The sequence below is a fragment of the Anabrus simplex genome, chromosome 1 (assembly GCF_040414725.1).
Source record: "Anabrus simplex isolate iqAnaSimp1 chromosome 1, ASM4041472v1, whole genome shotgun sequence".
Classification (NCBI taxonomy): Eukaryota; Metazoa; Arthropoda; class Insecta; order Orthoptera; family Tettigoniidae; genus Anabrus; species Anabrus simplex.
In genome coordinates this window covers 565,455,598-565,480,980 of record NC_090265.1, presented here as the reverse complement: position 1 = coordinate 565,480,980, position 25,383 = coordinate 565,455,598, and the positions used below count along the sequence as shown (strand labels likewise).

General features: G+C 40.2%; 1 protein-coding gene across 2 annotated transcripts in view; it reads right to left on the bottom strand.

Annotated features, from left to right (window-relative positions):
- Positions 1 to 13,321, bottom strand: part of LOC136870029 (cuticle protein 67) — a 93,244-nt gene extending 79,923 nt beyond the window's left edge. The window contains exon 1 of one of the 2 annotated variants that reach the window (XR_011018016.1): positions 13,275 to 13,321. The gene's annotated coding sequence lies outside the window, so the exon portion shown is untranslated. The remainder of the gene's footprint in view (positions 1 to 13,274) is intronic. The other variant, XM_067144892.2, reaches the window with a different exon arrangement.
- Positions 13,322 to 25,383: the final 12,062 nt, after the last annotated feature.

Sequence of the window (25,383 nt, the reverse complement as noted above, 5' to 3'; positions counted from 1 at the left end):
TGTGATATTGGGGCATCCAGTGCAAAGGGGCTCCTGTGATGGCTCCCTCTTTCTTTATTCTTTAAGCGTTCGTGATTTTTTTTTTGCTAGTTGTTTTACGTCGCACCAACACAGATAGGTCTTATGGCGACGATGGGACAGGAAAGGGCTAGGACTGGGAAGGAACCGGCCGTGGCCTTAATTAAGGTACAGCCCCAGCATTTGCTTGGTGTGAAAATGGGAAACCACGGAAAACCATTTTCAGGGCTGGCGACAGTGGGGTTCGAACCTACTATCTCCCGAATACTGGATACTGGCCGCACTTAAGCGACTGCAGCTATCGAGCTCGGTTCGTGATTTTTAATCATTCTGACAGGCATCTTCACAATTTCCCTTGTGCTGCTGACTACGCGGTTTCTCATTTGAAGACAATTTCGACAAAACCCACCACCATCCAGTTTACAAGACTGAACAATAGCGATGCTCGGTGTTCGCCTGGACTAAGCAACAAAAGTCTAAATTCAATAATACACATCTCTCTTATCATGGCAAGTCATGTAAAACAGTAGAAAACATAATGTAAATGATCAAGAACTGTATTCTCATTAACTTTTGTTACGTAGTAGTATTCATTGATAGGATCAGATATGCCTTTGCTGCACTATGTCTTCTGGTATAGGCTAGAGCAATATTGTTACTTTCATAGATCTGTCTCTGTCTTATCCTTGGCTTTGACAAGATGAAAGTGACTGAGGTATGAGTGATGCTAGTAATACCAATCACCGAGCTCGATAGCTGCAGTCGCTTAAATGCGGTCAGTATCCAGTATTCGGGAGATAGTAGGTTCGAACCCCAATGTCGGCAGCCCTGAAGATGGTTTTCCGTGGTCATTTTCACACCAGGCAAATGCTGGGGCTGTACCTTAATTAATGCCATGGCTGCTTCCTTCCCACTCCTAGCCCCTTCCTATCCCATCGTCGCCATAAGACCTATCTGTGTCGGTGCGACGTAAAGCAACTTGCAAAAAAAAAAAAGTAATACCAATCCTTATGCAGCCAGTCCCTGTTATGAATGGTGTGAAAATGTTGCTCATAGGTTCAGTTGGTGCATGCATTTCAGTGGGCTTTTCAGACTGACATGTAACGGCAACTTCTGGCTCGATGAGGAAAGCAACGGGAAACTACCTCACTCCTCATTTCCCTAGTACGCCTCTTCAGTGATGCCTAGGCCTTTTATGACAACTGATGGCGGAGCTGTTGCAGATCCAACTAGCCTTCGGGCTGAGGAATAAACATACATACAGGATCAGATAGAGAGAAAACATTTATTTACAAATGTACTACCAGATTTTCCTCTAGTTGCCACAATACACAATATGCTAAAAATCAACCAACATTGACACCTGCTGTGAACGCATTTTCATTTATATATGATATGGTATTTTTTTCCCTATTTATTTTGTAACATAAATGTGAGAGTGGATGAAGGTCACGGAGTCGGCGATGAGGTTCTCCATAATCTACATTAGATCTTGACTTGAAACACTCAATGTTGTGAGAACTTGGGCAACGATTGTTACAAAGATATTTGAGAAGTAAATTTTAGGCCTTCCCCTAAACTACCATTGTACCCAGCGTGAATACAATTATTTATAGCCTAGACCAGCCCTGTCCAACGCGGCGCCCGAGGTGCCCTTTTATGGCGCCCTTCGCAATTAATTTCCAAATAAAATTTTACTTAATATGTGAAAACAATACTTTTGCATTTCAATAAATATTCTTACTTTTGTCTTAAAAATACGGTCCTCAAAATCAGGAAATTTGTTATATCCGTACCTCCAAATTCACAAAGAGCTTTGAGTAAGCCATAAATGTGATCTAGGCCTAACTGACTCGTGTCCGCAATTAATGAAGAGATAGAAGAAAGGTTCAGAAAGAGAGCTTTTCGACATGTAAGTAGTTGCGACAAAGGGAAATCCTCCACAAAACTCTCACTGTGGGAGGCTAGCGCCAGGTATAAGGCCCTCTCTACTCACGGAGCCAAATATAGCCGCATATTTATTCTGCCAAGCAGAACCGCTTCCTTATGATTCACTTGAATGCAATGCCATAAACTACCTACCATGACAGAGTTTCACCAGGACGACAATGGGACACCCAGTTTGCTCACAAAGTAACTTTAATCCCAACAAAGCTGTGCCGTAAACAATGAACAAACGATTTATGAAAGTCTTGCAATTGGAATGTTCCTAGTTCCTAGCTTTCAGGCGAACATTCAGTATTACTTGTGAGATTAAACAGGGCTTATGGAATACGTTTTGAGTGCCTTGTGTTGTGATAAGTTGTACATTCAACATGTTTCGTGTGCTTTTCTTCATTACTATTTAAACTTTACATTATTCAGTTCATAATCAGTTACATTTCATTAAACATAACTCTTCTTAACATTGCTAAAAGGCAAAGAAATTATAACTTTAACAGTGAATGGGAAGTGAAAGACCTAAAATCTAAATTAGCATTGTAACAATGTGCGTTTAAGAAGCCAGTTCAGCAAACGCGTAACGTGACAATAGCTTCTTATAAAGTTTGTTACGTTCTAGCTAAAAGGAGAAAAAGCTTTCAGTGATGGGGAAGTAGTGAAAGAAGCTATGCTAAATGCCGCTGAATCTCTGTTCGAATCTCACAAAGATAAATCTGAATTCTTTAATCAAAGGACTTCATTTGTCACACCAAACTGTTGCTAGGCGGGTTGAACAGATTTCTAATAATATGGAATCTCAATTACATCAGGATTTGAAATCGTGTGAACATTTTTCACTCCAGTTTGATGAAAGTGCTGATTTGTCTGACACTGCTGAGTTGTGTGTATTTGCTAGAATGGTTTTAATGATTTTACAGTAAAGGAAGAATTTGTCAAGCTATTGCCACTTCATGGACGTACTAGGGGAGAAGACATATTTTATGCTTTCGTTAAATTCACCAAAGATAGTAACTTACCACTGTCAAAGCTTGTCGCTATAACAACAGATGGGACACCGTCTATGACTGGTAGAAATAATGGATTTCTTTCTCTTTGCGCTAAGGATGAATCATTTCCAAAATTCCTTTCTTATCATTGTATTATTCACTAAGAAGCTTTATGCGCAAAGGTTTTAAAGTTCGATCATGTCATGAAAATGTTAACTCATGTCGTGAATTATATAAGATCGTCATCTACTCGTCATCGATTGTTCAGAAATATTTTAAGTATGTCAGATTCGGAGTATGGTGACGTCATCCTTCATGCAGACGTAAGGTGGCTTAGTAGGGGGAAAACACTCGAACGGTTTTGCTGCCTGCTGGATGAGACGCGAGACTTTATGAAATCATCTCCTGAGAAACATTATCACGAATTTGATGATATATCTTGGCTAATCGAATTAGCATTCTTGGCAGACATCACCTCACAATTAAATGAGTTAAATCTCGAATTGCAAGGAACGGATCATAATATTTCAGGTATGATAAGTATTGTCAATGCATATGAAAAGAAACTTAAGGTATGAATTGTCCATTTAAATAGAAATTCCCATCCACATTTTCCAAATTTGAAATCTATGGCAGATACAGTAAATGGCGGCAAGCGTGATTTTTCATCTCTTGCTAAACATCTTGAAACTCTTGGGTCCGAATTTGGTAGCAGATTGAGCCAGTTTTCAATGCTTGAACCAGTGATCATGTTTGTCAATAATCCATTCGCTTCTGTTGACGTTTGTGAGCTTGGAGGGAGGGTGTGTTAAATATTCGAAAATTATAATCCTGAAGAATTAGAAATGGAAATTTTAAGCCTTCAGTCAGACCTTTCTTTGAAATCCTCCTACGCAACATGTGGCAATTTCTGGACTCTGGTGGACGGTAAAAAATATCCCATTACCCGCAGTGTTGCTCTGAAGATGCAATCTTGTTTTGGTTCAACCCATCTTTGTGAAGTCGCGTTTTCGACTATGAACATAATAAAAAACAAATACCGATCTTGCCTGACAGACTCTCACCTGGATGACGCGTTAAGAGCAGCCTGTTCCAGTTACACACCAGACTTTCCTCAACTTGCAGCGAGCATGCAGTGCCAGATTTCACATTAATTATGCAAGTAAATATATTTTCATATAATTTTTAATTCTAGATTTATTATTATTATTATTATTATTATTATTATTATTATTATTATTATTATTATTATTATTATTATTATATAGTCGTTGTAGTACCGATAACAGTAGTCGAATTAGTGGAATCGTACCTGGCGCCCGCATACCCTTAGTTATCATGTGAATGTGCTCGCGTAGAAACGAACGTTGGACAGCCCTGGCCTAGACTGTAGTGCCTTATTCCCAGAATTTTACATACCGATTTTAATTAAATTATTTTCAGCTATTGTCTCGCGATACATATGCATACGTATATACCGTACGTACGTACATATATACTGCACCTATATTACGGAACATTAAAATTAAAAATTGCTTTGTAGTCCATATGGTTCACATAGAATAAAACGCAGTGAGACCGAACGATTGTGGTTATTTTCTCCTCCTTCTCAACAAACTACATGACTCGTGAGCAGGAAACTCTGTTCCGAACAATGTGAGGGGTAGGCGGAAGTAGGTGCAGAAATGTTCTGTCCTGCTCTGTCCTCCTTCTCCCTGACCTGCCTCTCCATGTGCGATGATGTAATGAATTGCGTGGATTTAAAAAATCTGCTCTGCGCTTCACTGCGTTAGCTATTTCGCCTGCGTCCCAATGTGCGCGTGGGCTTAATAGAATCTGATGTTTTCTCTATACATTTATAGATAAGAAGCCCGTTAGCGTCCTCTATAACACAGTAATAGTTCAGTCAAGACGGCGACGGTTCTTTGACTGAGATGACTTCGTGATTCATTCATCCAGAATCTGTATCTTTCATCCACTCTAACGTATTCCTTTCCAAGATCATGACCATCAGGCTTGATTTAAAATATACTCTTAGTTCTTTAACGTCTCTTCAGTTACTTGAGATTTTTTAAGACACACGAAAGAATCGGTATATTATCCTGCTAGGGAAAGATCAGATATTGAGGGTATTGGGTAAGAATGATACACAAAAGCGGGTTAAAGTGAAGGAGTTAATAGTCCAATATGGATGTCAGAAAGAAGAAAATGTTATCCGATAGGGGTTTGAAGAGAAATATGAAAAATAGAGTCTGGCACAAGCAATACTAAACCCGTTTGGGACATGCGATAATAATGATGATGATAATAATAATAATAATAATTATTATTATTATTATTATTATTATTATTATTATTATTATTATTATGTCATTGTATTTACGTCTCACTGACTACTTTTTCTGTGACGCCAAGGTCCTGGAACTTTTTCCTGCAAGAGTCCTTTTACATGTCAGTAAACTTACGAGGCTGATGTATTTCAATACCTTCAGATACGACTGGATTGAGTCAGGATCGAAACCTTCAGCTTGGATTAAGCAGGTCAGCATTCTTCCATTTGACAAGGAAGGATCCCAAGTGTTTTCAAATGATTTCTACTGGTTGCACCAGTCCTGTACCATTTTTAGGAATAATCTTCTCATGGAACTCTGAACTTTCTGGGGGTTTTGTTGTAAAGATCATTAGCTTTGTGTGATGCTCCGGAGTCAACTAAAGGCAGTACGCGATTTATACCCGCAAATGTGGCCATAATAACTCCTCGTGGAACATTTTCAAATCAAGTTTGGTTATATTTATTTAGTGAAAAACGGAGCCATATGCCCCTCTGGAATGGAGGACTCCGTTATGAATTTTTCGACTTCCTATCGAGGAATCGAATACATGCCGCTCAGAATTAACGGAGTTCGTCTATACCACGTAGATTAGGAAGAAATCCCATATTTGATGGTGTGTACTGGGTATTATTAACTATTCTTTTATTAAAAATACGGTGAAACTGTTAATTTTGTGAAGTACTACTTCACAGGTCGAGCGACACAGTGCTCAGAGAAAATATCTTTTAAGAACAATTTTTAATGCTATTTGTTCGGGGCGTCGACCCATGTGGATCTTTTTGGCCCTACTGGAACCATATTGTATGAACCTGCGTGTAATTGGAATGGCGGTAGTGTACAACGTTGTGTGTGAGGAAAGGAAGATTAAGGACGTCACAAACGCACATATTAATCATTACAATCAAAAAACCCTGACCCGGCCGGGAATCGAACCCGGGGCCGCCGGGTGACAGGCGGACGCGTTGTGCCCTACACCGCAGGGTCGGACTTTTAAAAACTATAGTCAAAACACTACAGAACTCACACTATGAGACTCTTTTCCATCTTCCATACTCAGACCTTTCACTAACCGACTACCACTTATTTAAACATCTGAATCTTTTTAGTTGCTGGTGTTGTTGTCGAGAAAACGGTTTAACAATGCAGCTGTATGAACGTCGTCCAGGACTTCATACCTCTGGAGAATCGTCCTTCGACGGAACAAGCATGTATGAATTTGTATCTCATGGGAGAAGTATATTGCATACGTGGTGGCTATTTTGGTATGTTGTCACAGAGCTGAAACTGAAGTTTTACTAAAATACTGTCACCGTTCACAACGACACCTATAGTATGTAATCCCTGCCACACGTGTCCAATACACTGTGAAACTAGTCAATTGAGGCTCTTAGCCTTCTAAGCACACTGCCAAGCCAGATGAGCTGCAGATGCTGGAATGCTACGTGCTCGGGATGGTGATATTCTCGGCCGTATTGCTTGGCGGTCCGCCTCTGTGGTGTAGTGGTTTGTGTGATTAGCTGCCACCCCCAGAGGCCCGGGTTCGATTCCCGGCTCTGCCACGAAATTTGAAAAGTGGTACGAGGGCTGGAACGGGGTCCACTCAGCCTCGGGTGGTCAACTGAGTAGAGGGGAGTTCGATTGCCTCCTCAGCTATCCTGGAAGTGGTTTTCCGTGGTTTCCCACTTCTCCTCCAGGCAAATGCCGGGATGGTACCTAACTTAAGGCCACGGCCGCTTCCTTCCCTCTTCCTTGCCTATCCTTTCCAAACTTCCCGTCCCCCCACAAGGCCCCTGTTCAACATAGCAGATGAGGCCGCCTGGGCGAGGTACTGGTCATCCTCCCCAGTTGTATCCCCAGACCCATAGTCTGAAGCTCCAGGACACTGTCCTTTGAGGCGGTAGAGGTGGGATCCCTCGCTGAGTCCGAGAGAAAAACCGACCCTGGAGGGAAAACATTACGAACGAACGTATTGCTTGGCATTCATAACCGAGTCTGCTACCTCTAATATCAGACAGATCAGGAGGCTAAGTAAAATCCGATCAGCGAAAAAATCCTTCGAAGAGCGTGGAATCGAACCCCAGTTCTATGGATAAGGTACGCAACCTTTACAGCACGGGAATGGCTAAAATATCAGGTACCTCTCAGTAACATACGTAACACAATCCTTAATTTTCGGATATCACAAAGTCTAACACGTCTTGATGCGGCGAACCGCCTGCTAAAGTACAAATGCTGACCCGCAGCACATACTATCTTGCTTGTTAGTCTGTGTCGCCTCTTGGAACTAACAACCCTAAAGACATACGTGCTTTGTGTCGACAGTAACACGCATTCGCAGGCGGTTCATGACTGTTTACAATTTGCTTAACGTCTCGCCGACACAGACAGGTCTTATGGTAATGATGGGATAGTAAAAGGCTAGGAGTGGGTGGGAAGGAAGCGACCGTGGCCTTAATTAAGGTACAGCCCCAGCATTTGCCGGGTGTGAAATGGGAAACCACGGAAAACCATCTCCAGGGATGCCGAGAGTAGGGTTCGAACACACTATCTCCCGAACGTGACCCAAACGATACAACCACTTGCTCGTTTTCATGGCTGTTGATTGAACATACATCACACAGGATGTAGGATATACAATAGCTCACTCCACCTCATGGTCTGCACGAACATGTAACTAAAAACGTTTGTAGATAACACGTCAATCTATACATTGGTCATCTGAATTCGAGATCGGGGGGGGGGGGGGGGAGAGAGAGTATTTTCAGCTAGACACAGTTTTCGATACTCAAAGGTAATGTGTTCTGAAGGTCCATTTACAAATTCCTATCTTAGTAAGCCTTGTTTCTATTTATTAATTTTTTGCTAGTGGCTTTACGTCGCAACAACACAGATAGGTCTTATGGCGACGAAAAGGAGGGGCTTAGGAGTTGGAAAGAAGCGGCCGTGGCTTTAATTAAGGCACAGCCCCAGCATTTGCCTGGTGTGAAAATGGGAAACCACGGAAAACCATTTTCAAGGCTACCGACAGTGGGATTCGAACCCACTATCTCCCGAATGCAAGCTCACAGCCGCGCGCCTCTAACCGCACGGCCAACTCGCCCGGTAAGTCTTGATTTAATCATATAGCAGTCTTCATCCATTGTTTTTACCACAACTTTTGGGGTCACGAGTGTGATGTCTCACATCTGGACTTGGCCAAGTTTTACGCCAGAATGCTATTGGCACCAACCCTATCAGGAAGTATGTCTTGAGTTATTACGTATTTGTGTGGTGGAGGACAGTGTAAAGTGTAAACAAACAAACAAACAAACAAACAAACAAACAAACAAACAAACAAATAAACAAACAAACAAACAAATAAATAAATAAATAAATAAATAACTAAATAAATAAATAATGTTATTAGTTTTACATCCCAGTGATGGCTATTACGGTTTTCAGGGACGCCGAAGTGTCGGAATTTAGTCCCGCAGTTCTTTTACGTGCAGATAAATCTACCCACACGAGAATGGCGTGTTTGAGCAACTTCAAATATCACTGAGCTGGGATCGAACCCGCCAACTTCAGTTCAGTAGGCCAGCGCTCTATCACCTGAGCTACTCACCCTGGCTGTGTAAATAAATAAGTTTGTATTAATATGATATATAATATAAATGTAATATAATATTTTATAGTTACCAGAACAGTTCCTAAGTTTAAAACATCTGATAGCGATAGGCTTAAATTGAATATGCATCTCTTGCTATATGCGCATAGTAATAATCATTTAATCCAAACACATTAATTTGTACTTCTACTTGTAGCAAGTGTGAGTATACAGCTAGTTTTACTTAAAACTCGCACATTTAACAGCAGTATTTTGGGCCAATATTCTTATTACATATTTTAGTTGAAATGATCGGTTGTATACATTTTTCTTGTTTTATTCTTAAGGTGAACCCGCCGGACTAAGTGGCTCAGATGGTTGAGGTGCTGGCCTTCTGACCCCTACTTGGTAGGTTCGATCCTAGCTCAGTCCGGTGGTATTTGAAGGTGCTCAAATACGTCAGCCTCGTATCGGTAGATTTACTGACACGTAAAAGTACTCCTGCGAGACTAAATTCCGACACCTCGGCGTCTCCGAAAAACCGTAAAAGTAGTTAGTGGGTCGTAAAACAAATAATATTATTAAAGGTTATTACTGTATAGGACTGAATATTCGAGGTGGCGAAGATGTCCTTTGTTCAGTTGGAGGAACGAGTGCGTTGTTTTCTAGTACAAAGTGAGCATGTACTCTGTAAATCCTAATGGTTCTCGTGTATAATCAACTTACATAAAAAATGAGTACTAGGTAATTATTCCTGTGGCTAAAGTTAACAACTCCAATCCCACTTCGTGTGAACTTTACGAATTCCGAAACTCTTTACTTTCCAACCAGTACCTCTATGGCATGCATCCCCAGAGCTGTAACATTCATATCAGATGCACTTTATTTATCCATTTTCATCAGTGTGTTATTATGAAGGAGTCTAATCGAATTAGTTTTTGAAGTTATCTTCTGCTCTTCCATCTACAGTAGGCTATATTGCGTAGTCACACGTTTTGTAACTGAATATCAGTATCACATTTTACCTTGTAATTAACCACGTATAAACCATGAAACCAGAACTCCTCGTTAAAAAAGAACAAATGACTATGTGGTACTGATCGTGTTCCAGTAAGCTTGCATTTGTCAATACAGTATATAAGGTGAGTCTCACTGTCGCGGGACTTCAGAATGGTTTTCTATGGTTTCCCGTTGATACTCAAGGCCAATGTTGGATCTATGCCTAAATTAAACACACGGTCACTTCCTTCCCAATCCCAGCAATTTCTTCTTATAAAGTTGTCGGAAATCTATTTGTGATTCATCGACGTTAGCTAACAGAAATACTGGTACTAGAATTGTGTTGCAATGAGCTAAGGACGTCTTGATCATCATCCTCATGAACTACTCTTTTTGCGATTTGCTTTACGACGTAAAGACACAGATAGGTCGTACGGCGACGATTGGATAGCAAAGACCTAGGAATTGGAAAGATGCGGCCGTGGCCTTAGTTAAGGTACATTCCCAGCATTTGCCTGTAGTGAATATGGGAAACCGCGGAAAAAATATCTTCAGGGGTGGCGATAGTGGGGTTCGAACCAACTATCTCCCGGATGCAAGCTCTCACAGCTGTGCGCCCCTAACCGCACGGCCGCCCAGTAATCTTATGTACTTACTGTGCGCCGAGATTTGGCTAAAAAGCTTTGTCGATGTGGTGCCGGTATTAATGGGTGTATTTTTAATTAACTCTGTTAGGACGGTACGATAGATACAGAGCCTAGAGCTAATTTCTGAAACTATTTGTAAGGTGACTGAACGTTAAGTGCTAATCCACTTTTCTACCCACTCCTGGTACGTAAGTCTTAGTTCATCCCATTTGGCACCCCTCAAATGATTTTTAAATTCATAGTAGAGTTGGGGATAGAACCTAGAGCATCAGGTGGGAAGTACCACTAACAGCGGCCAACGTACAAGAAAACACGAGCTAGGGATATACAGGGTGATTCAAACGGTTGTGTAGAACCTGAAGAAGTCAATAGAGGGGTCGAAATAGAACAACTATTGAATAGGAACGTGTAGTCTAGGACGAAACCCTGTGTCAGGGCAAGGCTGGGAATATCTGGAACGAAATAAAGGGCAATTCATTTTAATTATCCATAAAATGCTCCACGTTCCTAAACAAAGCAGAACTGGCAGTCTGTGAAGTGACAGTCGTGACGATAGACACTGGACATAATGGTTACGATGAATTGATAATTTAAATCAGTTAAGCTTTGAATAATCAATCATTTAGGTAAGAACCCCAGAAAGGGTGGTAACCCACCGAGAGAAAGTAGAAGGAGGAATAAACAAGATTTTGTAATTTGGTTATTTGTTATTGTTAGGAAGTTTTGATTAATATGGTAAATGTGATGTACATTAAATATTAAAATGATAGACAAGGTGAGGAATGCATAAACAGTGAAATATAATTCTCACAGATTTTCTCCTACTACTATGGCGGCAATTATCCAACCGATGTGATTAATAGAAAAATAAGCTATTAATTTTCGTAAGGAGCTTTGGTTAAGTCCTCCTAAAGACCCAATTAACAATGAGGTGAGGATAATCGTTCTAATGAAAATGTTTATTTCAGTAATGTAGGCTAATAGTATTAAAGGGGCAATTTTTTGTCAGGTTATTAAAATAAAACAGTTTTTTCATCTTAAATCCTCTATTGTTGCTGGAAACCAAAAGTGGAAGGGGGCGGCGATGTTTACAAAAACGACAGTTCAAGCAGCTTCGAATCAACCTACTCAACCTACATACCTTCTCAATTATATTACCCGAGGCTTTGTACACCCCTTTCCAGAGCTCTAAACCAGGCCTAAGTGAGAGTTTCACATAACTAAAAGAAATGACCGTCTCATGCATAAATAACTTACTTCAGAGAGAAGAGCTATAAAACGAACCATATAATAGCAAGTAATTTATGTTTATTTCTTCTGAAAAAGAAAGAAGAGAAACTACACCGTGCACCTGCGAGTATATGTTAATTGACTCCCATATGTTCACATAAAAAATAAATGCAGTGATCCGTAATCATATAGATATTCAGTATTCGATTTAACAGAAATAAACGCCTTGACCATGTGTCATACATTGATTATTTCGTAAACTTGCGATTCATTCAATATATACCACACGGAAACACGGATATCTAATAGAATTCCAATGTCTCTAACATATGTCCTTAAATGCAGACATCTTACGTAAGAAGTATGTATGTTGTATGTTTGGTATTCAGCCCGAAGGCTGGTTGGGTCCTCAACAGGTCCACCATTAGCTGTCATAGATTGCCTAGGTGTCACTGAAGAGGCGTACTAGGGAAATGAGGAGTGAGGTAGTTTGCCGTTGCTTTCCTCACTGGGCCAGAAGTTGCTACTGCATATCAGTCTACCAAGCCCACTGAAATGCGTGCATCAACTGACCCTATGAGCGACATCTTCACACCATTTATAACAGGGACTGGCTGCATAAGCAATGGTATTACTAGCATCACTCATACCGCAGCCACTTTCATATTGTCAAAGCCAAGGATAAGACTGAGACAGGTCAATAAAAGTAACAAATTTATTCTAGCCCATACCAGAAGACATAGTGCACTGTAAACACTACATCTTGCCAGCAAAAGCAAACGTAAGAAGTATGTCTTTATTTTCCTAGTTCATATAGGTTTAAAAACTATTTACCTCCATATATACTCAGTCATAATTTAGTATATGATTATACTAATGTTACTTCATACACAAAACTTAATAACAAAAATGTTTCTGCTGCTGTAGTGATTTTTACCATTGTCAGGATTCATATAAATTTACCTACAGTCACTCATTACCTTACGATGGAAATGAGATACAGTGACTGAAATTACTCTTTCCAATAAGGAAATAATAATAATAATAATAATAATAATAATAATAATAATAATAATAATAATAATAATAATAATAATAATAATAATAATAATACAATTCTACCTCCGAATTATATATATATATATTTCTCCATTAGGAATTAGGAATTTTAATATAATATGCTGTTTAGTATTACGGTATTTGAGTTCTAAGGTTTATATTCTAGAGGAAAGTAAACCAAAACTTACCAAACAGAAAAGACGGATGAATGTAGTTCTCCAGATAATTAAGTCATATTTTATATTCCCTATTGCATTCCACTTTACTTTCTCTTCTCTTGCATTAACACATAAAGTAAACAACCCTACACCAGGCACTTAATAGGTGTCAGAAATCATTTTCAACATGCTATTTTTTCCTGAGGGTAATAGAAAAGCAAATACAACTTAGATTTGTCCCCTTGTCATTCTTCGTCAAAAAACAGGATTCTAGTTAGATATTTCTGAACTACTGTAAAAGGAAGAATTTAATTTACCTTGGGAGGAGAACATGGTCTGCGTCCGGCTGAAATTAGTTCCTGACCACAACTGGTCGAGCCGATATGGAGCAAGTAGCATCAGAGGAGACTGGTGCAACCTATGACACGATTACATCAGTTGTTGGAGCCGTGTGCGACAGTGTTGAGAAACTACTTGATCCACCAGTCACATTTTTATGGCACCAACATAATTAACATAAATTATACTTAAATGTTTCCACAAATATATTTGTTTGATCCAGTTTCTAATCACCTTGTATATGCAATTATGAATATTACATTTCAGTTCATACACTTCAGCCATGCTCCAGTTTTTTGCATTAGACTATGTCATTTGAGTTTAAATAACGGTTGAATAAATAAATTAATAAAAAGGTAGCAATCGTATGATCTCAGCTACTATGTGCAAGCATTTTTACTTGACGTCATTTAAGTTGACTGCGCGTCAAATTCGATGTTCTAATTTACTCAATAAGATGTCAGAAAAACAGATGTCTATTGGGAAATCTACGTGTGATTTTAAAAAATTTAGTTTATCAGGTAAACACTAAATCCGTCACCAGAGACATGCCAACATCGTACGACATGGAGTGTCGAAAGGAGATTTTGCACGCTTCAAAAATCCGACTACCTCTTCCGAGTTTGAGCACACGACCTCATGATCCAGATGCCGATACTCTTCCACTGATCAGGAGAGGAACCTAATGAAATGCCGTCTGTATTAAGCCAAAATGGATTAGATAATTTTCTGTTCACTCTATTTGAAAAATCTTATGTTTATAAAATCTCTAGATCTTATTTCACCTTGTTCACTTCATTGGTTACACCGACATAGCTGAAATGAAAACGGAACGTAATATTATCCTGATGATCGGTATTAAAATAATGAGCGAATATTTGAACCCATGGTTATTTCCCAATATAAAATATCTTAACTGAACTTGGAAACTGAATTGTAGGTTCCGGATTACAATCTAATGACATTTTGCAAACTATGGTTGACGGTGATGTGTAGAATATTTTATAATTTTATCATATGTAATGTATCCGCACTATCTAATATTTAAAATAACACATTTCAGATTGAAAGTCCTCAAGAGATCACAACTTAGGAGGCGTTCGTCGCTACAGTCAAGCTGAGACACTCACCGTTTCCATCGAGTTGTCCCAGACATCTCAGGTTTCATTTTTCTATTCCACCTGTCGTGTTCGCAGCTCACCGCCATTAGGTCTGTGCCTGGAAAGGGCTGCACCACCTCGGGGTGAGGACACGAATTTACATTTTTAAAATCTCTCTTGTTCTCTTCTAACAGTGACAGAATTAAATTTGCGAGGCCTTTGAATTCTTAGCAAGTTTCATAGGTGTTCTCTCCCATTATTCACCTCTCTCATCCGTCTAGAGATCTCCGTAAGTTAATTTTACAAAGGGGTGATAATCTAATGTTTTCTCTTTAAAACAACAATCACTATAGATTTATTGACCTTAAATATATACACTGATGTCCACACCAGTATCGTGTGAGTCAACACAGTTCAAGTAAATAACGCCTCAGCTCCGGGAAACAGTAACTTCGGACGATCGTTATCAGTAGCGTCTTCCTTGGGTCATTTCCCACTCGTTCCAAGAAAATATCAATAACATATTTTGTACGAATTTTGGACTAATGTTTCCATTATTAGCTCCGATAACTAAATGAATAACGCAAAAAGTCTCTCATACATCCTTAATGAAGTAGTCATTGCGTAGGACATTTATTCATCTGAAATATACATATTCAAATAATCACGTGCACGTATGCGTTAATAAATTGACTGAGAAGGAGACAGGCAGCCAATGTCTGGGCATTCCTGGGATATTATCTGATTGTAAAGTACTTCCTTGTTTTAATAGACATCAATTGGTGAATAATGCACTATCGAAAAGCACCAAGTATTACTGAAAAATATTTAAATTATGTAATGCACTATAAGAAATGTATTGATCTTAGTGTTAAACAACACATATATAAGGCCTTGCAAGAATATTCACTTCTAGTCAGGCACCTGTACATGGGGTTGACATAGCCTACAACTAAAAATGAGTACCAGGTTATATTCCAGGGAACAAATTGGCTGGGCTTAGAGCAAGCCTTCCTTTCCTACTTAGTGCCGAGATTACGAATAGTGAAAACCTTTTCCTTCCACTCCTCCAGGGGCCTTTATGGCCTGTGCGGAAGAGCTTTGCTTTGCTTTGGAAAATAATTGGTCAGTATAATTTGGGGTAGTTTGTTACTATTATGTCAAACTAAAGATACTGTTTCACAGCCTCAATAACATTAAAAACCCATTGATAAATCTTGCAATTAAATCGTAAATTACTTTTAAGGGGGCAATTTTATGAAATACACGAAGCTTTTACTTTAAAATTAGGAAGCTACAACAAATTAAGTACGAAACACTGTTGACAAACTTATTAAAGTATAGAGAATTGTAAAACTGTGGAACGTTACTGTATATCTACTATAAAGATTACTTTTAATTTGCATTAACTACGACCGAGTGAATTGGCCGTGTAGTTAGGGACGCGCAACTGTGAGCTTGCATTCAGGAGATATTGGGTTCGAATCCCACCGTCGGCAGCCCTGAAGACGGATTTCCGTGGTTTACCATTTTCATACCAGCCAAATGCTGGGGCAGTAAATTAAGGCTACGGCCGCTACTTCCCAATTCTAGCCCTCCCTTGTCCTTCTGTTCCGTTACCGAAAACTTTCTATATATTAGTGAGATCATAAACAAGTAGCAAGAAAATTATTATTATTATTATTATTATTATTATTATTATTATTATTATTATTATTATTATTATTATTATTATTATTATTATTATTATTGACAAAGATTTCTATTACACTATATGGAACTTCAATACTTTTATCTGACTTAAAATTATTTTAAGTTACTTTCATAATTCTCTACTTTTTATATATTGCTGTTAAAAATGAAGGTGAAAATTTTAATCTTCAGGAATTGGGGATTCTAAAGTATCTCCGTTGCTGATTTTTTTTTTTTTTTCAAATAAGAATTCGAATTGAGAGACTGTCATATATTTCATCAGCTGGATATTCTGAAAGTGGTTGTACGCAAAGTACAAGTGCCCCCCTCCAGACACCGGTCACAGTATATAAGCGCGCAGGCAGACTAGACAAGTATCCACTAAGCACCAGCTGCAAGTTACCACCAGTCAAAGTAACCTCCTCAACCAACTTCGAAATGGCTTTCAAGGTGAGAAGTACAACCTTCTAGTTATAGGGTATACAGGATTTTTTTTGCCGTGGCCTTAAATAAGGTACAGCCCCAGCATTTGCCTGGAGTGAAAATGGAAAACCACGGAAAACCATTTTCAGGGCTGCCGACAGTGGGATTCGAACCTACTATCTCCCGAATACTGGATACTGGACCGCACCTAAGCGACTGCAGCTATCGAGCTCGGTTATAGAAATTTTGAAAGGAAAAAAAAAAATTCTTATTAAATAGATACATTACCGACGGTCTATCAATCCTCCTATGGAGTTAAGTAATCGAAGATGTACTTAATAATAATAATAACAATAATAATAAAAATAATAATCCGTGGCTTTGCCACGAAATTTGAAAAGTGGAACGAGGGCTGGATCGGAGTTCACTGAGCCTCGGGAGGTCCACTGAGTAGAGGGGCGTTCGATTCCCATCTCAGCTATCCTCGAAGTGGATTTCCGTGGTTTCCTATTTCTCCTCCAGGCAAATGCCGGGATGGTACCTAACTCAAGGCCACGGCCGCTTCCTTCGCTTTTCCTTTCTTCCTCTTCCTTGTCTATCCCTTCCAATAAACCCATCCCCCAACAAGGCCCCTGTTCAGCATAGCAGGTAGGCCGCTTGGGCGAGGTACTGGTCTCCATCTCAGTTTTATCCCCGAGCCAGCGTTTCACGCTCCAGAATACTACGCTTGAAGTGGTAGGGGTACGATCCCTCGCTGAATCCAAGGGAAAAACTAACCCTGGACGATAAACAGATAAAGAAATTAATAATAATAATTATAGTAGTAGTAGTTTTGCATTACACTAACTACTTTTACGGTTTTCGGAGACGCCAATGTGCCGGAATGTTGTCCGCGAGTGTTCTGCTATGTGCCGGTATATCTAACAACACAGAGCTGACGTATGTGAGAACCTTCAAATACCATCGGATTGAGCCAGGATCGAACCTGCGCCTTAACCATCTGAGTCACTCAGCCCGGCCTAAGGTGTGATAGATATGACATCTTTTTCATCACTGCCAAAGTGTAAAGGTAGCATAACAGCTTTCTATGGTTGCGAATATGAATTCAGAATTCATTAAGGAGGTATACCCCAATTCTAGTATACAGCTGACAAGAGATGTGTGTTAATTATCCATTCTTCGTCATCCATACCTTCTACCCACAAGTCCTAGGTTCGGCTCTTGATCAAACTAGGAACTTTATTCTAGGTTCACTCAGTCTCGTGAGGCCAACTGAGGATCTGTTGACATGAAAGGCATTGAAGCCAGTCATGTAGTTAAACTGTATGGTTGAGGTTGATCATATTGAACGTCAATATCTGCAACAGCCAACGCCAAAAATGGGCTGCGTGTGCCACGGTTCCTTTCGTCTTACTTGGAGTGTTTTTCCATGTCAGAAAGGTGCCTACTTACGAATCACAGCAACTGTTATCACCTATTTTGATAATAATTTACTAAACAACACAACATTATTTCTTGTATATCCTGCAATTTCCATTCGTTTTTGACAGAAAGATTTCTCCCTTCGCCCGTAAGTCTTTCACTCTTATTAATTTTAAACCAGTTAACAGTACATACCGGATCAGATACTAAAAATAAGTTAAGGGTAAACGTAACTTTTCACCGTCATGCCGTATATATAAACGCATATATGAACTATAAGAAATAGCTAATTTTTCTGATGAAATTAATATCACGCTATCTATTTAATAGTTTAATGGTCTCACTACATATTCGGATTCTGTGAGTGTCCTATAATATGTTCGAGTCTTGGTATTTTCATGTTAAATGTTATCTGATCAAAGAGTAAATGGGTTGAAATAACACCGGGCATTTTATTTTCTTTGTCATGCATTGCTTATTTTATATGGGCTTTGAGCTCGACCAGAGTCCGGCAAAATACTGATAATAGAACAAGTCCGAATCACTTCCTAAATTCACATTCTTCGTTCATCAATTTGGCACAATCATAGCCTGACAGAACCAGGTAATTATGTACATATTTGTAGAGTTCTTTCTGCGACATTTATGTCAATTGATGTCTGAAAGGCAATGCATTTCATATACATTAGAATTCATACTGTTCATCATCTTCTCTCACAGGAAAATTGGAAGAATGATTTAAAATATAAAGACATTCGTCCAAACTATAACTTCGTTTTAAAATGCAAACCTGCTAATCATTAAATTCTCTGTATTTCTAAATTTAATGATCATAGCTGTGGAGAAAGAGCATAAATAAATATAGCATGTTTTATCACTGCGTCCTGGTGGTTGAGTTATTTGAAGTTACTCATTAACCGGCTCTGCAAGCACGTTAATTTCACCTTAACGACTGAGATTACGATAGCATGGATTACTAATATTTGAATCCTCTCTTGGTCACCAGGTCAGAACAAATACTTGTCTAATAGTAGTTTCCATGAAATTGACTGGTTTTAGTCTTGAGATGAAAGAGACGTGGGAGAACATCCGATCAACCTTTAATATATTATGATATACTGATGTTCGGTGAACCTGAAATTTACCCAGAAAGAAATAAAGAATGCCATTATGTTTCAGGTTGTGGTCCTCGCCGCCGCCCTGGCTGTTGCCAATGCTGGCTACCTGGGCGCACCCGCTGCCATCGGTTATGCTGCCCCCGCTCTGGCCACCCCCGCCATCACTGCCCAGCAGTCCAACATCCTGAGGACTCCCGGTAACCTGGGACAGATCTCCACCTACTCCAAGACCATCAACACTCCTTACTCCAGCGTCAGCAAGTCTGATGTCCGTGTGAGCAACGACGCTCTCGCCTACGGTGCTGTCGCTGCTCCAGCCATCGGATACGGAATTGGTCTCGCTGCTCCCGCTCTTGGTCTGTCCGCCCATGGTATTGGTCTCGCCGCCCCCGCCCTCGCCACTCGCACACTCGCCGCTCCCGCCCTTGGCCTGGCTGCTCCTGGAATTGGACTCGCCGCCCCTGTTGCCCATGTATCTTTTGCTGGTCTGGGAGCCAGTTACGCTTGGTGAATTCATCCTCTGTTCTTGAAAACAAGTCTGATGATATCTGTTATTTATTTTGTCAAACGCTTAATTCTATTGTACCTGTGCTTTGTATGTAAATAAATCCTTCACTTCATTGAATTGATTTCGAGTGTGCTGTTTGGGCCATAGAATGCCTCAATCCAGATCACCACATCAACCCTTCCTATCCTTGTCATCTAAGAGTATTTACAGACTGCTGCTCATAGAATATCGCATTCTTGTCGTAGTTTCCTAGTTATCATTCTTACATTCCCGGTTGAGTGGCTCAGACGGTTGAGGCGCTGGCCTTCTGACCCTAACTTGGCAGGTTCAGTCCTGACTTAGTCCGGTGGTATTTGAAGGTGCTCAAATACATCAGCCCCGTGGCAGTAGAATTACTGGCAAAAAACTCCTGCGGGACAAAATTCCGGCACCTCGGCGTCCCATAAAGAAGTAAAAGTGGTTAGTGGGACGTAAAGCAAAATTACATTATTATTACATGCTTACATTAACATCATTGCGACTTCAACTAGTAATAGACAAGTCATTCACGTAAAAAGGAAACATTTTTAAATAATCAAAGTGAAACAAGACATAACATGAAATAAATTAAGTAAATTAATGGTTAATGACACAAAAAAAGATTTTTTCCTTAACATATGCCTTGAACAGCACGTGACTCCTCTTTCCACTAATACACAATCTCTTAAATGTGCATTTACTTGGAGAATATCTAGCTTATATCCATAGATCCTTCCATAAGGTTGTCCGCCTCCATGGATAAATGGTTAGCGTGCTGGCCTTTGGTCACAAGAGTCCCGGCTTCTATTCCCGGCAGGGTCTGGAATTCTAACTATGGTTAATTCACTGGCACGGAGGCTGGGGGTGTGTGTGTTGTCTTCATCATCATTTCATCCTCATCACGACGCGCAGGTCGCCTCTGGGCACCACATGAAAATACCTGCCTCTGGTGAGCCGACCTTGTCCTCGGACACTCCCGGCACTAAAAGCCATACGCGATTTCATTTAATTTCCGCAAGGTTTCGACGTTTATCGAACACCTGACTCCACACAACCCTTACTGCTTCCCTTGAAGTAAATCTAGAAAAATAAATATGAACCTATGAATGACGTTACATTCGGAGTAAAGTGAAAAGTGAGTTTCTATACCCTCTCTAACGAAATTTACTATAACTGGAGCAAATAACGACAGGTGGGGTCCTCTCAGGTTGCATGCGCCTGGTGCATGCACTGAGCACGGTGCAAGTCTTTGCTTGGTTGCCCAGAGTGCAGAACCCCACTCCTCGATTTGGAACAATAGCGCTGTCTCTCTCTTTCCCCAAGACTGTCTCGCTCGCTCCCCCTGTCTTTCTCTTCCTCACTTGCTCCGTAGCGCTCCAAATCCGAGCCGAGTTGAGCCGAGTAGCCCAGAGACGAAACGTTGGTCCGAGCCGAGCCGAGTGGACCCGATGCACAGAGCACGGAGTTCTTGCGCCTCGATTTGCACGAGTGAGGTTTTGGGCGTTTGAGAGGCCCTGCTCTAGAGGGAGGGGTGAGGAGTACTGCCGTCCACTCATCGTTTCGTTGGAGAAAAGTACAGTAACTTGTCAGTAATGTTGCCAGAAGCGTGAAAGAGGGGAAATGAGGTTAACACTGAAGAAGGCGGGGATGTTTCATTTCTTATTTATATTTTTCCACCGTAGCCTCCGTGGCTCAGGCGGCAGCGCGCCGGTCTCTCACCGTTGGGTTCCGTGGTTCACTCCATGTGAGATTTGTGCTGGATAAAGCGGAGGCGGGACAGGTTTTCTCCGGATAATCCGGTTTTCCCTTTCACCTTTCATTCCAGCAACACTCTCCAATATAATTGCATTTCATCTGTCAGTCACTAAACATTGCCACAGAGGAATGCGACAGGCTTCGGCAGCCGGCACAATACCTATCCTCGCCGCTAGATGGGAGCTCCATTCATTACGTTTCTGACCCGGTCAAATGAGTGGAAACAGGCTGTGGATTTTCATTTGTTCATTCTTCTACCGCTTTCTCCCATAGCGGGTAGGGTCGCGCGCGCGAACTGTGTTGTACATGTGGACTTCGCCGTCTTTCATGGTTGAATGACTTTCCTGACGCCAACCTTGTGTGGAGGGATGTATTCGCTATCGCGTGTTTCTGTTGTGGTTCGTATTGTAATGTTTAGCATGTATACGAAGATGAAAGTATTGGGACATTAATCACACGCGATTAAAATCCCCGACCCGACAAGGAATCGAACGCAGGACCCTCTAAACCGAAGAACTTAACTCTAACCATTCAGCCAACTAACCGGACAGCTGTTGGACATTTCTTTACCAACCTAAATCGCAGTTTCTCTATGGACTAGATTTTCTTCTTGCAAGTGTACACGCACTACACGTTTTAAATGTAGAACAAGTTAAACATACAAGGTGAAATTTAGGATATCATACCTAGCGCGATAGTGAAAAATTCTCCATCTTATTTTGGGTAGCTCCGACCTCCAAACGAGAAAATAAAACAATACGTCTTCTTACCACGAGGGCGAAAGATTGTACGAAAACAATGTAAACGCGCAGAACGAAATAGCGTGATTGGCTGCCAACCCTGAGGCCCTGCCACGAAATTTGGTGGTTCGAGGGCTGGAACGGGGTCCACTCAGCATTGGGAGGTCAACTGGGTAGAGGAGTTCTATTCCCACCTCAGCCATCCTCGAAGTTTGTTTTCCACTTCTAAAGGCAAATGCCGGGATGTTATCCCACATAAGGCCACGACCGCTTCCTTCCCTCTTCCTTGTCTATCCTTCCCGATTTTCCCGTCCCCCATAAGGCCCCTGCACAGCATAGCAGGTGAGGCTGCCTGAATGAGGTACTGGTTTTCTCTCCAGTTGTATCCCCCGACCCAAAGTCTCTCGCTCCAGAACACTGCCCTTGAGGTGGTAGAGGTGGGATTCCTTGCTGAGTCAGAGGGAAAAATCAACCCTGGAGGGAAAACGGTTTTAAAAAAAAGAAAGAAAAATACGATGGAAAATAAATAGATGAAAATATAGGCGTAGGATTCAGAAACTGGCAATAAAATTAAAAATGAAAATCCATAGACTGTTTGCAGCCATTCAAACGAGTTAGAAGTGGAATGAATGAAGCCTCCTTTTAGCGGGGAGGATAGGAATTGTGCCGGCTGCCGAAACCTGTCGCACTCCTCTGGGGCAAGCAATTGACAATAAGAAATGTTAGTAACGATCCAAAAAAAACATTCTACACACAACTATAATACAAATGTAAAATAAAAATGGTGGTTAAAATGCACCAAGATAGGACAAAATATATATGTGATCAATTTGTTAACCTTTCTATACACCTCAGCCTGGTGCTCCGTGACACCAATTGAGTGTTCTAGAGAGGTGCAGCTGTATAAATCTCCAAAGAGAGCAAAGCAGAGTGAGAGAATGACAGTGAACTTAAAATAAATAACCATTCGTGTCCATTATCACGTCACTAAAAGTTACTGCATGTTTGAAATTGCAACATATCGAGTTAATTACTCCAATGAAATTATATTGGTGGTGCACCTTCAATTCATTCAATGTAGTAATCTATTTATACCGTCAGTAAACAGATATACATGTGAAATATAGTGGTACGATGAATAATATGATTCTTTCGTCGGTATTGGTTGATGTTAGCTGCTTTTAAGAGTAAAGGCCATGAGATCATCAATCCACTTTAACGTCAATGGAAGGAGGAAACATGTCATATTATATCATGTGGCAATATTGCATTTTCAAAAATGTTATCCAACTTCCTTGTGGTAAAAGCATTGAAATAGCTAAGAGGATACGTGGAAGGTCTAAAGCAGTCTGTGATAAATATTAATCCAAACAGAAGAATATGTCCATAGTTGTTCTTGAATGAAGAATCAGCAAACTAATAGTTGAAGGCCATAAGCAGAGTATAACAAAATGATTCCTGGAAGGTACTTCATGTTCCTGGTATAAGGGACTATAGTTTGCAGGAATCATCGATACGTGGAGATTTCTCGTCTGATTTAAATTTAGTCACAATTGTTATACCTGCCCTATTATGATGGCGTAGCCGAAAACCGTAAAACTAGTCATTGGGACGTAAAAACAATAACACTTAGGTACTATATGATGATAGACTACTTCGGTCAAGAGCAGATGACCTAGATGTTAGGCCCCTTTAAGCAACAAGCATCAACATCATCATCATCAGCATCACTACTTCGATCATATTACAGTTAAAGGTCAACTAAGATAGGTCTTGTGCATTTCTGTACACCTAAGAAACACTAAACATATTATGTATGAAAAATTTTAATACAATTACTGTATTATCCACTTTTAATTATCATTCATAAGGCACAAATTTCACCAATACCAATATTCGTATGAGATAATATCAGCTTAGCTCTTACAGTGATGACAATTATTATTATTATTATTATTATTATTATTATTATTATTATTATTATTATTATTATTATTATTATTATTATTATCACGGCTATTCCGTGCCTGACAGGGGAATACGAAGCGCCACGTTGAATGGCTGGACAGGGGATTACCTTTCCTTTCTTAAAATTCAGAGAGAGAAATTTAATAGTAAAATACAGAACAGTTAAAAATATTAACAGCGAGCTCGTAAGCTCCAACAACACCTTGGCCTTAGAAGTCCTAAATCAGGTACATCATAAATCGGAAGAAACTCCCAGTCGTTAAATTACATACGAAAGAGCATAATTGGTCCTGACAGGCACAATATTATGAAAGAGCATAGTTGCTCCGAACAGGTACAATTTATAGGAGTCTCAGATACAAAAGGCTAGCCTCAAACAGGTAATCAGTTGCTTTTGGCACTCTTAATTACACATGGTAATCCTTAGGGTGACCCCTCTTCATAGTGTTCATGCACTGGTTGGCCCATGGTGGCCTTATATATTATCAAGTTCCACAATACGTTTAAGTACTGTTCCCGAAGGGAACCAAAACATAGACACGGTTACCCTAAGAACTATAAAGAATAAACAGGGGCGTGATTGTTCATACTACAAGGCCTTATGAATAAAAGAAAAATGTTACACGACAGGCTATTACCAAAAAGCAAGGAGGCGAAACACCAGCACGCCTTAATGAACATTACGGAATAGACGAACCTAAGTGGGCTTAAGGTACAATGACCCAGAGGCTAATCTCATACCTAAAAGGGTGACTAAATGGGGATAATTTAAAAGCCGAGACAAGATTTCCAAAATTTAGAGGTTGTAAACTTTAATCTCCCTGCTGAAAATTTGAAGGGGAGACAATTGAGGGTCACCACTCGTGCTCCCTTACATTAAATATTTTTTCCAGGAGGGAATAGAAATAGAGTCCGAAGACTGCGCAGAAGGTTCTACATTTCAACCCCAAAAATAAAATATTACATGTTAGATACTAAGAAAACTGCTGAAACCTTCCTCTTGAACTTCCCGCAGGAAAGGTCACATGTTTAGGTAAATTCTGCCATTACCTCGTACCACTGAATCTTCCTTAAGCCGGCCGCGCTATGCCCCCTAGCCCTCTCTGGCCTCCATCAAGTCGCACTGTCAAGAACTGGAGCAATTCAGACATACGGCCCTAAAGTGCTCTCCTTAAATAGTTCCGTCGGGGAAGGTTCCAGACTAAATTAAAATACAATACGCCGATACGCTGAGTTTCCATAAACAACCCCTGGATTGATTAGCTAGAGAACATAGTTATACGCATGTGATAGGTAGATTACAATAGAGGAGGAACCAGCTGCTGAAGTCTTGATAAGATCGG